This window comes from Cervus elaphus, chromosome 3 (assembly GCF_910594005.1).
Source record: "Cervus elaphus chromosome 3, mCerEla1.1, whole genome shotgun sequence".
NCBI lineage: Eukaryota > Metazoa > Chordata > Mammalia > Artiodactyla > Cervidae > Cervus > Cervus elaphus.
The window spans coordinates 53404173-53412646 of NC_057817.1; the positions used below are offsets into that span (position 1 = coordinate 53404173).

Below are 8474 nucleotides of genomic sequence, written 5' to 3' on the forward strand. Positions count from 1 at the left end.
ATTTTCAAAATTTCGAAGGAACATGATTTCCAACCTAAAATTCTATACCCAGCGAAAGGTAATCATCAGGAGTAAGGGTGGGAGACTTCATTGCTGGTTCAGTGGTGAAAACTCTGTGCTCCTAATACAGGGGGTCCACGTTCCATCCCTGGACAGAGAACTAGAATCCCAAAATGAAGATCGAAGATCCTAAGATCCTGTGTGTCACAACTAAGACCCAGCATAGCCAAATAAATATAAATAAATAAATATTGAAAAAAAATAAAAGCTCAGGCAGCAAAGATGCACTAAAAAAAAAAAAAAAAGAGGAAGAATGAAGGTGGGAGAAAGCCATTTCGGGTAAGCATTAAGTGTCTAAAATATTACCGCCCAGGCATTCTTTCTCAGGAAGTAACTGAAGGATGTGCTTCATTCAAAAGGAAATAAACTGAGGAAGAGTAAGACACAGTCCCTGAAAGAGGGAAGGGCAACGTGGATTCTTGAGCACCAGTCATGGGCAGTCCCGGGGTGACAGGTGTGCTGCCAGACTTGAGAGCAAAGCATCCAGAGAAAAGCAGAAGGAGGGGGTGCCACAGGACAAATGTCTCCAAGGAGAAACGAAACAGAACCAATAAGATTATATGACAGGTCTGGCCATATGCAAAACTGTACTGAGAAGGCGTTTTACAGAACCATTGGAGGGAGTGGGAAGACAGAGCCAGAGATTCAAAGGGAAAACCAAGCAAACAAAAAAAATGAGGCAATTAACTCCAGGAAAAACAAGAAAGTTGTATAAGAAAGGAAATGTAAACAGAGCACACAACAAAAAGTTATATTAGAAAAGGAAATGAAACCAGCATATTTGCCTCAAAAGTAAACAACATTTTCAAAGTCAATAATGAGATCACTGAACATGGATTTAACCATAAATTGTGATATAAACATAATGGGGGTGGGTAGAGAGGAAGAGAATCAGAACCCTCACCTACCAAGACAAGGAGTGAACAAATTAGATAAATGAACCCAGAACGGCACTGCACATGTTATTTAGAAATAAGGAAGGAAATTCCAGAAGAAACGGCCAAACGAGTTGAAAGTGGTTGCCCCTGGGGAGTAGGATAAAGCTTGGGAGAAAGGCCAGTAGGACTTCTGTTTTTATTACAAGCCCTTTAGAAGGATTTGGTTTGTAAGCAATGTGTATGTATTAGCTCGATAAAAATAAATATTACTTTTATAAAGCAACTGTAAAAGGAAGTGTCACATCCTCCAAGACAGAGTGCCTGAGGGACCCTGTTGTAGCCTCAGAGGACCAGGGGTCTCCCCTCCTCATCCCGCCCCCCCCCCCCCCACCGCCGCCCCGCAATGGGCATTACTCATCGGCTCAGCCCGCTTCTTCCCCCAGAAGCACTCCCTCCATCTCTTCCTGTTCTGCGCACCATCCACAGGGTGGCTATACTCCAGCCCAACTGAGCCTGCTTCTGGGCCTTTGCATGCACTGTGTCCTCGATCTGGAAGGCTATTCTTTCCTATTCCACTCTCACCGCAACAGATAAAAGATTTTTTAATATTTATTATTTGGCTGTGCCAGCTCTTGGTTGTGGCACGTGGCATATTTTTTTTTTCTAATTGTGACTTATGAGATCTTTAGTTGTAGCATGCGAGATCTAGCTCTCCGACCAGGAATCAAACTCCTGCCCCTGCACTGGGAGTATGGAGTCTTAGCCACTGGACCACCAGGGAAGTCCTAGATTAAGGACAGTCTAAATTTCAAGCCTCAGTTGAGATAACACGTATTCCATACCCATCCTCCTTCCCAACCTAGTCTGAGGCTCAGCGCTCCCCCTCTGTGTTATCCCACAGCAGTGTCTGGTCCTCACTGTCGCGCTTTGGTTCCCTGCACTGCAAATACCTCCTCACTTGTTTAGCTTTCCCACTGGACTGTAAGCTCAAAGACAGGAACTCAGTCTTAATCCCTCCAGTTCCAGGTCAGGGCCTGTTCCTGGTAAAATAGTGAATGATCATGCAAATGGATAAATATTAATATACATGACACATTTGGTAAGGGTTCAGATCTGAGTTATAAATATTCAAATGCAGACCTCCCGCCCCCATCCAAAACCTGCCACCCTTCTGTCACCTCCATTCTATCCCCTGTACTCTCCCTGTCCTATAAGATCAAACTTCTCAGGCAGGCTGGCTGTGGGCAGTGCCTCAACCTCACTCCTGCCTTGAACCGATAAAGGAGTCAAGGACCCTTCACGGTGACCAGGTTCAGCTCCAGTAAAGGCAATTTCTAACCCAGTTCATACTAAAATAGAGGGAGCAGCTTAGAGACCATCTGCCCAACCCAGGAGGAAATCAACTCCTTCTTCGTTTTCTTGTCGCGGAGCCTAAAACACAGGTCTCAGAGGTCTGCCTGCCTTGCTAAGTCGCTTCAGTCGTGTCTAACTCTGACTGTAGCCTGCCGGGCTCCTCTGTCTATGGGATTTTCCAGGCAAGAACCCTGGAGTGGGTTGCCATGCCCTCCTCCAGGCTACCTTACCCACCGAGAGAGACGTCTGGGTCCCTGGTTAAACAGAGGGGACACGGTCTTCTCTTAACTTGAGACTGACAAAGGTCCGTCTTTGCATAAACTAAGCGATTGGCTCTACCCCGGTCTCTCACCCCCCCGCCCCACCTCCCCCGCTTCCATTCTGCCTTGGTGACTCCCAGCCAGTATTGTTCAACGGTTCAGTCGTGTCCGACTCTCTGCGACCCCATGAACTGCAGCACACCAGGCTTCCCTGTCCTTCACCATCTCCTGGAGTTAGATCAAACTCATGTCCCTCGAGTCGGTAATGCCATCCAACCGTCTCGCCCTCTGTCGTCCCCTTCTCCTCTTGCCCTCAATCCTTCCCGGCATCAGGGTCAGTATATCCATCGGGAAAGCTGTGAGCCCCCAGCCCGGTCCAGGAAGGCCTGGAGGTAAGAAGCGTGAGAGCTCAGCCTGGGCCAGGCACACAGTAGGTGCTGGGGAGTAAATATCCGCCTTGCCTCACTCCCACGAGGTCTGGGGAGCAGGCTGGAGAATTCGCCTCACTGCGAGGCCTGCAGGTCGCAGGCCTGGGTCAGGGGCGTCCTGCCGCCCCACCCCCATCACACCACGTGACCTCAAAGGGCCGCCCGGGGTTTGGAATGCGGCGACCTCAGCGTCGCCCCCGGAGGGGCCGGCCGAGCTGCGGCGGAGGGAGGGAAGAGGAAGGGGCCGCACCCGCGGCTGGGAGGCCTGGAGGGGTGGGGGTGGGGCGCAGGAGGGGGCCCTTTTTTCCCCCTACGCGCGCTGGGGGAATGAGGCAAGGAGGTAGACGGTTTGGCTTCGTCCAGGAAACCTGTAAATACGGGCCGAGAAACTCGATCTGCTCCTGTCGCTTCCCTATTTTGGAGAAGGGACGGGGACCGGCGATTAGTGGCTCCTGGGGGCGCAGGTCACGTGGCTTCCCGGGACTAGGTGGGGGGAGGGGGAGGCTGTGCGCCCTAGGAACCGGGATTCAGGAAGGCCGCCATCCCAGGCCCGGCGGCTGGAATCCCAAATAGTTCCATTTGTCCTATCTGACACGCTCGCACTCTGCCCGTGGGGTGGGAAAGTCAAGGATCCACCCAGCTGCGGGTTCCTGCCCGCCACGAGCCCTTCTGAATGCCCTGGCGAGGTGTGTCTGTCGGTCCCACCAAGCCTCAATCGGCTCCGGGCCTCCTTTGCAAAGCCCGGGTTGGATGTGAGCAGACTCCCGGGCCCAGACTCCTGTGCCTGTGGCGGCGGTCAAGCTCCGAAGCTCCGCTCTGGGTCTCGGACTCGCGGTCCTGCGTGGCACAGACAGTGTCCAGGGGCCTGGTGTCCTGCCTCCTGGCTTCCCGGGCTCAGTGTCCCGGGGGGCCCGCAGTGCCCAGGGAGGAGTGCGCCCACCCGGACTGGCTTCCAGCAGAGCCCACTGGGAGGGCATGAGGGGTGTGGAAGGAAAAAGACAGCGTCTGCCCTCAAGAAGCTTACACTGGAGCAGGGAGGACAGTCAAGTAAAGCAGAATGAAAATGCTGGAGCACAGAGAAATGCGATGAGCACATCTAAGTCCAGCTGGGACCCGGGAGGGTTTGAGGAAGAGGCGGCACTTGAATTGTATTTTAAAAGGATGAGGAGTCTTCGCATCCGGGAGGGGGTAGGGCCTCCAGACAGAAAGAACCGCAGGTGCCAAAGCATGGAAGCCCACGGTGCCGGAGAACCACAGGTGACCCCTTCTTGGGGACAGAAGCACCAGCGAGTGTAGGAAGGTGTGTGAGGAGCGGGGCGGGTGAGCCAGCAGGAGCCAGAGCCAGGCTTCTGAGCTTGTTCGCAAAGTCCTGGGGAACTGCTGAATCATTTCACATAGCCAGGATCAGATTTGCATCTTCCAGGAGAACTGGGGATGGATTTGGATGCGGGCCCTAGAGCAGGAGAGAGCTTGATTAGGAGCCTGTTGCCAGCCTCCTCCCAGATAGCAGCAGTGGGAACCGGAAGAATGAAAAGGCTTGACAAATACTTGAGGGGAAGAGCCACTTGGCTTCAGGACGGACTGGGGAGTGGGAAGGAGTGGGGAGGAGGTGTCTTGGGTGACCTCAGGTTCCTGGCCTGGGGAACTGGGCAGATGATGGAAGCAGACGGCAAGGTTGATGAGGAGAGCCATATTTATGGAGCACCTCCAGTGTATCAGGCACTCGGTGCCTCCCATATTATCTTATTTAATTCTCACAGTAACCTGTGAAGTAATACTATTGGTTATTCCCATTGTAAGATGAGGAAACTAAATCAAGAGATTCAATAATGAAGTAATAGGGTTGGGATGATGAACACACCTACACCTGGTGGAATGCATCATCCCCATCTGAAGCTCCAGTGAGGTTCCCCAGGCTCCTCTCCATAGAAAGCATACCCGCTACCACCGGCTCCTCCTCGCCTCCCCAGATCCTACAGGTGGCATCACCCACATGTTTAGTCACTGTCACCAGATCTTTAACCCACCCCACTTCACCCCCAGGACCTTGCCGGGAACAGCCAGGCTCAGGAGGCCACAGCGCTCTGCAACCCTGGTGCCGAGATTCCCACCTTCTCAGTCACAGTACAAAATGGGAACCGAGATACTGCAAGAAACAGTCAGAGAAAGCAAGAAAATGGATGTGGTCCATTTGGTAAAAAAAAAAAAATTTTCATTTTAATGGAACAGTGACATCAGAGGGTCAAGAAAGGTCTTCCTTGGCCCAACCCTGTGCTCATTTTCTGTGGGGAAAGAGGCAGAGTTCTGGAGCAAGTGGGCCCCTCCCATAGAGGAAACGTCTCCAGCTGTTTCCCTTTCCCAGCCCTGGCTCAGGAACACCCAGGCCAACCCAGGGAGCCATGAGAGACAGACGGGGAGGGACTCCTTGGGGCCCCAGCCTCACTACCCCACCCCTTGCACTTGGGGAGGGGGTCGGGGCATTAAGATTCTGTTGCTTCCAGATTGCCTCTCCCCAGCCTTCCCAGGGAAGTAAAATTGAGATAAAGGAAAGAAAGAGGTAAGTGACCTGAGACAGTTCGCCAGCTTTCTCTTGGGAGAATTGTTAGGCCTAGAGAGCCCTGGCCTTAGCTAGCATCCTTGAGCCTAATTAAATGGGGCCCACCCAAAGTCACACAGCCAGCAACTGGCCCAAGGCCTGGAGGTAGGTTATGAGACGGTTTGACACAGAAGTGAGGCCTCTCACCTCCCGGACACCCTTAACTGTAGGAAAGATGCTCATCATGACCCCTGAGAGCTGTCTGGGTCAAGGACTTGAAATCTGGGGACAAAGCAGTAAGAACCCCATGGCATCAAGAGTCCAGGCCCCTGCCTGTGTTCCAGGCTCCAGTAAAGCTGCCACTGCCTTCGTAGTTTCTGGAGGCAAAAGGTCCTTACCAGGCCTCTTGGGGACCTTCCCTCATCTAACCTCTCCACCCTGGGTTCTATCTGCACCGCTGTGCCTCTGGTCTTAGGTTTCTGTATGTCTTCTTATAAATGAAACTATCTTTGACCTCAGAGCAAGAGGTACTTGAGGGCCATCTCCTCTATATCCTTCAGGGACAGCTAGAGCCCTGCACTCAGAAGGCATCCTCAGCACACAGAGATGAAAGCAGTGTGCCTCCAACTGTTGGCCACAACCTGGTAATGGGTCATGAAACCATGGCCAGCATCTTAAAAAAAAAGAATAAATAGAAAGTATCATAGTGCACACACATAGCAAGGATAAGTATTATCCCAAGAAGCTTTTGTTTCAGTTATCTCATGGTTCAGAATATGTTTCTTGCTGTGGGTCACTGAACCTAGTTCAGAGCACTAGTTAAGACATAGACTCACAGCAAATACAGAAAGAAAGGCTGCCTGCTCTGCGTCGGGCACTATGCTAGATCCAAAATGAACAATAGTTTTAATCCATCTGCTGGTGGGGAAGGCATAAGCAAACTATCTGCAAGAAATGATGCTAAGTGCTCTGAGAGAATATGTAAGAGGCTATAAAGCCCTGGTGTGAAAGTGGGTATCTGGGAGGGTTTTCCAGAGGAGGTGATGCAGTCAGAGTTCTTAATAAGAAAAGACAGTAACAGGAAAAAAAAAAAAAGGAAGGAAGAAAGAAAAAGAAGAAATGGAAAAAACAGTGACTAGATTCTGGTATCTCTTCCATCCTATCGATAGGAAAAGAAAGATGGTAAAGTGTTAAGATTCAAGTCTTAAAAGTCTAAAGACAACTTCTAGGGAGTTACCTGGCAGTCCAGTGGTTAGGCCTTGACACTTCACTGCTCTGGACCCAGGTTCCATCCCTGGTCAGGAAACTAGGATCCTGAAAGCAGTCTGGCCCTGGCCAAAGAAAAAAAAAAAAAAAAAAAAAAAACTTCTAGTCCCGCCTCCTCTTCTTAACAAGCTGTGAGACCTTAGGTGAGTCACTTAATCTTTCCAGACCCTGTTTCCTTGTCTACAAAATGGGCATATCTGCTCTGTCAACCTCAAAACAGTAAGAGATCAGACATGACAGAAAATGTATGTTACTTTGTAAACTATAAAAGGGGGAGGGATTGTCTCCATGGATGAGGAAATGACAGTGTAGAGAAGTGAAGTGTCTTGTCTAACACTAGAAAGCAGGAGGAAGGGAGTGTTGGGGGGTAAGAGTGGGTGGGGCAGGTACCCCTCAATCCTCTGTCCTCAGCTTCTGCCTGCAGTCCCCCTCCTCTCACTGCAGCTGAATTCCCCACAAGAGGATGGGGGCAGGGCCCAAAAGGCCCCCTAGCAACCTATTAAAAGTTTTACTTTAAGAATCTTTTAAGGTTTTTATGACCTTTTTCACAATGATGGGAGGTAAATACATGAGAACTCCTCCCTTTCCCCCTCTTTTAATGAATTAGGATCTACTGAAACTCAGTGTTTAAAGTTACATAAGCATCATTCAGATCTTCTGTACCAGCTTTCACTTTGGAAAAACTGCATTTCCATTAAAAGTGTTATATAAAAAGGTTTTGTGTATGTATGTGTACGAACAGAAGGAACAGGTACGCATGAGCACTGTTAAGGCACTCAGGCGCATATGCATCACAAGCTCACCTGTCCTCATGGGGAGCAAGTTTAAGATGTGACCTGCTTGGCCGGCAACCCCTAGTGAGACCTGGTGAATATTGGGCAATGGGAACTACAGCAGGAAGGCCATCAGCTGCCCCAACCTCCCAGGGGCCAGAGAAATCCTGATCTTCCAGAGAGTTTTTTCCTTGACAGTCTGAGTTTCATTCATCATAAACTATGGAGGTTGGAAGTGGCTCAGAAGTCACCCAATGCAATCTTACTGGACATCACTCTCCCCAGCCTTGACTTGAACAGCTCCATACCTCCCAAGGCGCCCTTGTCACCTGTGGATAGCTGTAGCTCACTGGAGAAGACCTGATGTTGAACTGAAATTTGCCTTTCTGGAGCTCCCACTTCTTGGGAACAAATGTATATCCCTCAACCACTATCTTGAGTCCAGGAGTCACAGCCAGCAGGAGAGTGCCTGGGGCCTAAAACCAAGGAGGGAGGGCAGTTAAGAGTCGACAGAGCTGAAGCTTTAAGCTTAGAGACTTCTATCCATCCAAACTGAGACTGGTACTGTGGGGGAGGGGGAGCGAAGCGCCCAGGGGTGGATTGAGAGGAGAGGGGGAAGGGAAGAAGCCTTAAATGGGAGTAAGTGAAAGGCTTTGAGCAAAGCCTGGCTCCTTAGGTCTCATTTGCTGTGTTGGGAGTCAGACCATCCCGAGGTCAGTTCCAGCTCTGATACTCTTCAAGTCCTCGGCCTACTCACACACACCCCAACACACACGTATCCCTTTCTGGTTTCGGTGTTTGTACTCTTACGTGAAACGGTGGGGGGGGGGGGCGGGGGGGGGGGCAATTCGAGCGCCGATCAGGAAGTAAAACAACTGCCCGAAGCCTCTCTATCATCCTGGTCCGACCTGACTTATGCT

General features: G+C 50.6%; 1 long non-coding RNA gene across 1 annotated transcript; it reads right to left on the bottom strand.

Annotated features, from left to right (window-relative positions):
- Positions 1-1370: 1370 nt before the first annotated feature.
- On the bottom strand, positions 1371-8046 carry LOC122684616. The gene is made up of 3 exons (XR_006338107.1): positions 7884-8046; positions 6753-6846; positions 1371-4432 (listed from the first exon to the last, which is right to left on the bottom strand). It is a non-coding gene; the product is annotated as an uncharacterized LOC122684616 (long non-coding RNA).
- Positions 8047-8474: the final 428 nt, after the last annotated feature.